We start from the raw sequence: 5,808 nt of genomic DNA, 5'->3' as shown, positions 1-5,808 counted from the left end.
TTGCTCAGCCCACTTTGCACAAGATTTGGTGCAAGCGTATGATAGTGGTTGCAACTATGATTTGAACACTCATCTAAAAAATCCAATAATGTCAGAACATCACTTCCAGAAAGACAGCCATTCTTGAGCTGAAGGCACTGAGAGAGGCAGAACCTCCTCATTCTCTCAGTAGTTTGTTCCACTAGTTAATCAGCTTCTTGATAAATCTGTGCCTAACTTCTCATTTGATGTTTTGGGGCTTCCAATACTTCCATGCAAGAAGGAGGAAGTATATCCATTATGATTAAGCAGGGTGTGTGATTTAAAGCAGTTCTCAAACTGTGGGTCAGGAACCCAAAGTGGGTCACCAGGGCTGGGGCCCAAATCCAGAGCTCCACTACCTGGGATCAAAGCTGAAGTCCAAGATCTACTAATCCAGGCTTCAGTCCTGGGCAATGGGCCTCAGGTTACAAGCTCCCTGCTGGGACTGAAGCCATTGGATTCAACTAGGGCTTCCCTGCCTAGAGCTGTGGGGCTTTTGCTTTGGCCCACACCCTGGCTGGTGGGGCTTGGGCTTTGGTTCAGGGTTCTCCTGGCATCATATAGTTACGGGGGCTGTGACACAATGACGTTAGAGAACTGCTGGGTTTGAAGGTCACTTAAATAGTCTAACCATACTAGTTCAAAAGTGACTTGAGATCCAGGGTGTCTCAGTTTCTGGGTTCCTCAAGCGGGAAAATCCTTTAAAAAGGCCCAGTTTTCAGGAAGTGGATCTCAGCCTTCTCTAAAAAAATCAGTTTGTCCCTTTACACTCGGGACCCAGAAACTGAGGTGCCCCAAAATAACTAGTCACTTCTGAAGAAGCTTCTCCACAAAAGGCATTGATTAAAAAACAAAACACACACACACAAACACACACTCAGTTGGACCCCCCAAACTGAACCTAGGTTCCTGGTCTTGGGGGGGTCCAACTGCTTCCCAGCACTTATTTTGCTTTTACAGAGCTGCAGCAAGAGCTTGTATTGTTCGGCCAGCCAGGAACACAAATACATACATCAGTTTCTGTTTAATATTCTTGGCCCTAAAGGAAAAAAAAATTGTAGTTCAAGACTGTGTCATACAATCAGTCTGACATCAAAAGGTAAACTTGCTGAGTGACGCTCAGAATGCATCCGTTCCACCACCCCAAGATTAGACACTGCCCACATTACATAACCTATTCTAATGAATATTGCCATACCACTTTCCCTCCATTCCTCTGTGCTGGGTTGGTCACCAAGATACAAATAAAATAACCAGGGCAGCAGTTTCCATCACAGATCACTTACGTTGTCTTCTCTCCAGAAGGGAATTTATTTGCTCAACTACCTTCTGTAACTTGGAAGGCCCAGCAGGCTTCTAACATCCAGATCTTTGTATTTTAATGGCAACTATCTGAATAATCAGGCAGGAAGCTTGACTGCTCTATTTCATAAATAGAGCCCCGCCAAATTCACGGTCCATTTTGATCAATTGTATGGTTATAGGCTTTTGAAAACAGTAAATTTAATTATTTTAGCTGTTTACATCAGAAATTTTCCTAGCGCTACAACTATAGGGATTCTCACCCAAAAAAGGAGGTAGGCAGGGGGATGCGTGCACGATCTTGCCACCCTTACGTCTGCATCACTGCTGGTGGTGATGCTGTTGTCAAAGCCGGACAGCTGGAGGGCAACAGGTGCTGGCCAGGGACCCAGTTCTCAAGGCAGAGCCACCACCGGCAGCAATACAGAAGTAAAGATAGAACAGTATTACAACCCGTACTTCTGCATTGCTGTTGGTGGGGCACTACCTTCTGAGCTAGTTGCCCAGCCAAAACACACCACACTCTGAGGGCAGGTCTACACTAGACCTGAAATTTGGTACTAGATATGCAATTCCCGATATGGCAATTGCATAGCTGGCATTGATGTACCTACGATCGATTTATCTGGCTCCCTCACTTGAGGAAGGCCAATGGGAGAAACTCTCCCGTTGATCTCCCTCACTCCCTGCAGTAAAGAGGAGTACGAGGGTTGACTGTCAAGCCCTTATAGTTCAATTTTGTGTGTCCCCCCTTCCCAGTAAGTGTAGATGTACCCTGACTACTCAGCTCTGAAGGCAGTGGACAAGTAAAGGTTGCAATACCATCTCACACACACACACACACACACACACACACACACACACCCCTAAAATAACCTTGTGAACCTCCCTGTAACTCCCTTTTGGATCCGAACCCAAACACTGAGAAACATTGGTCTCCCCCGTGAAATTTGTACAGTGTAGGACAAAAGACCAGATTTAATGGAGGGAGACCACGGTCCATGGTCTGTGACATGTTTTTCATGGCCAGGAGTGTGATAGGATCCTACATATAGCAACGTTTGAATAACCTGCCTAGATCCATTGCCCAGAACTCAAACCAAATCTACTATTCCAATGCACCCTAAGGCATATGGCAAGCTCCAGGTCCCATTGTGCTCCTTGGGGTGCTAGATAAACATATGCAAAGAGCCAATCCTTCCTGAAATTGCTTTACTAATCTATGAAGAACAGAGGTACAAGAAGGGTGGAGAAGAGGGCTATGGGCTAATGAGTTTGAAAGCACCTACATCATTTGGTAATCCAACGATCTTTCTGCACTGTAGGTATGTGACTGCACAGAGGGTACTATAGAGTCTACACCCGGAGGCCTGGACAATTGTTCAGGCAAATAGGAGGCACTGAAGTCCATGCTGCTGCAGCTTAAAGTGAAAAATTAAAGCTAGCTCAGGCCTGGCTACTACAGTTAAACTCCATAATGGCAATGTAAACATAGCCATAGGGTACGTCTAAACCAGGCGTGTCCAACCCACGGCCTGCATGCGGCCCTGGACAGCTAGTAATGCAGCCCCACAAGATCGTAAACTTTTAACATTATTATGTGATTTATATACATTAACTACATTATACATTTTATATGTGGCCCAAGACAATTCCTCTTCACTCAATGCTGCCCAGGCAAGCCAAAAGGTTGGACACCCATGGTCTAAACTATGCAGAAGATCGACTGGTCAGGGTCAATCTTCAAGAGTTCAATTTTGTGAGCCTGGTAGAGACAGGCAAAATTGAACCATCTGGAGTTGTTAATCGACCCCTGTACTCCTCCATACCATTAGGAGTAAAGGAGATTGATGGGGGAGCTTCTCCCATCACCTTCCCTTTGCGAGCTGTCAGGTAAATCAATCATAACTATGTTGATTCCAGCTACGCAATTGCCATAGCTAGAATTGCAAAGCTACAATCCACTTACCTGCCTAGTGTAGACCTGCCCCAAATCTCATTGGGGGGAGGGGAAAATCAGTTGGACTTAGGCTCTTCAAAGCTTTTGAAAATGGGACGTGGCTGAACTTTCCAAAAGTCCCACAATCAATTTGATCCCGTTTTTAATATAATTTGAAAGGGGGAGGTGGTTTCTACAGAAAGATGGAGTCCACCCTTGGTGTTTCCTTCCTTCCTTCCCTCCATGAGCTATCATTAACTGACTGAGTTTCTGCAGGCACTGCGGTAAAGGTGAGAGACGTGTACTCATCTACAGCTAGTTCTGGGAGGGCATTCCGTGCACACAAGGCAACGTGGGAATGTTCGCGAGGGAAGATGACAAACGGGCAACTGAGCTGGCACAGATGATGATGAAGAGGCAGTGGGGGCGACGTGACATGCAAAACCAGCTTACATAAAGTTCAGCAAATCTTGAGGCCTGACCTCCCCCACTGATTGTCCTGGAGAACTCCGTTAGCACTAGAAACACAGCTCTGTGCTTTTGGGGGTTGCAGGCTCATGGCTCCACTTTCTGCTGATCACCATGCTGTGCATGCCCCTCAGTAATGCTGAGTTCCAAAGTTCAAAACTCACATGTCAGACCTCAAAAACACAATGAAGTTTGGATAAAATGTGTGTTTTGAACTCCCCCTGCCAACAGTCTGGGTGCAAAGGGGATGCTGGCTCCAAAGATGCAGTGCTTTGAACTTCTCCTCAAACCCTACTGCATCAATTCTACGACCTCCCCAGCTCCACAGCCTTCAGCCTCGTAATTATCTAACCCCCGAGCTGCACATCACTTTGGCCCACCCACCAACCACCCTCTTCCGCTCAGCATATGTGACCACAGTTCATTACACAAGACTTTCAGCTTGGCTGACAGAGGGAATGTGGTGATCTTGTCAACAGTGAGAGAATAGCATGTGGAAACAGCTTCAGAAGGAAGATGCAGAATCTGGCTCTGGCTGCGAAGCACTGAAGTTCATGGTAAGAAGGAATTATCAGATAGGGAGAAAAAAGACAGGGGCTGAAGAGTGGGACTGGGTGACAATACAACTGCAGAAGTCCTCAAGTCCCACCCATCAGTCCCTCTCAAATACTGACTTGTAACTACTGTACTCTGCAGGTGCACGATAAGACAACACTGAAGTATGGCCATGCCCTGGCTTGGTCTTGAGCTAAGTAACATCCAGTTTCATTGCCAGTTATAACTTCCTGCTTGTCCCATAGCCCCACAACCACCTTCTTCCTTTGCCCCTGCTTGTTCAGTCAGTTTGGGAGACTCTGCCTTCTGTTCACATGGACTGGGAAGGTCACAAGTGGCGCTTATGCTTCTCTGTCCAGGGAGGGAATGGTCCTTACACAATTGGAAATCTGCTGCTGGCATCAGTGCTGGAATGAGACAGGACAGCTGATGAATGCTGAGGTCCATGGCTCCTCAATAGCAAATGTTTCTGTGCAGCAGTCCATGGCTTTGGACATTTCTAGCAGATGGCTCAGCTGGGCTGACAGTGGAATGTGTTGCCTAGATTGGACAAAGTTAACTGCAGCCTAGTGCTTTTTACTTATGAGTTGCTTTCTACATTCCATGGGATGCATTAACAGGAGTGTTGTGAGCAAGACATAAGTCATCATTCTTCCGCTCTACTCGGCGCTTATTAGGCCTCATTTGGAGCACTGTGTCCGGTTCTGGGCACCGCATTTCAAGAAAGATGTGGAGAAATTGGAGAAGGCCCAGAGACGAGCAACAAGAACAATTAAAGGTCTAGAGAACATGAGCTATGAGGGAAGACTGAAAGGACTGGGCTTGTGTAGTTTGGAAAAGAGAAGACTTAGAGGGGACATGATAGCGGTTTTCAAGTACCTCAAAGATGGTTACAAAGAAGTGGGAGAAAAATTGTTTTCTTTGGACTCCGAGGATAGGACAAGGAACAATGGGCATAAACTGCAGCAACGGAGGTTTAGATTAGACATTAAGAAAAACTTCCTAACTGTCAGGGTGGTTAAACACTGGAAAAAAATTGCCTAGGGAGGTTGTGGAATCTCCATCACTGGAGATATTTAAGAGCAGGTTAGGTAGACACCTATCAGGGATGGTCTAGGTGGCATTTGGTCTAGTGATCTATGCTTCTATGAGGAAAATCTGTTTAACAAGCCAGGAGCTCCTCACCACCAGCATACATTTGAGAGCCTGGATACCTCTGTGGATGCATAGGTCTAAGACCACCCCTGCTCCTATAATCTATTAGCTTCAGCCACCTGCAGTATCATGACTACAAACAGCTAACTGCTTCTAACAAAGCCAGGATTAAATTTAGCATCAAGACTGAAAGGGGAACAGGAAGGTAAAAGACGCCTTCTTGTTTATGATTATAGCCAACGGGTGAATGTCATATTATCTTACTCATGCTGTGACTGACCAATGGTTATGACTCAATGGCAGGTTTATGGTTTCAGGTCACATCGGGGAATAGTTTTACAAACAGATGTAAAGCTTCTCCCCATGGA

The sequence above is a fragment of the Carettochelys insculpta genome, chromosome 7, assembly GCF_033958435.1.
Source record: "Carettochelys insculpta isolate YL-2023 chromosome 7, ASM3395843v1, whole genome shotgun sequence".
Lineage (NCBI taxonomy): Eukaryota > Metazoa > Chordata > Testudines > Carettochelyidae > Carettochelys > Carettochelys insculpta.
This window is presented reverse-complemented; position numbering follows the sequence as displayed.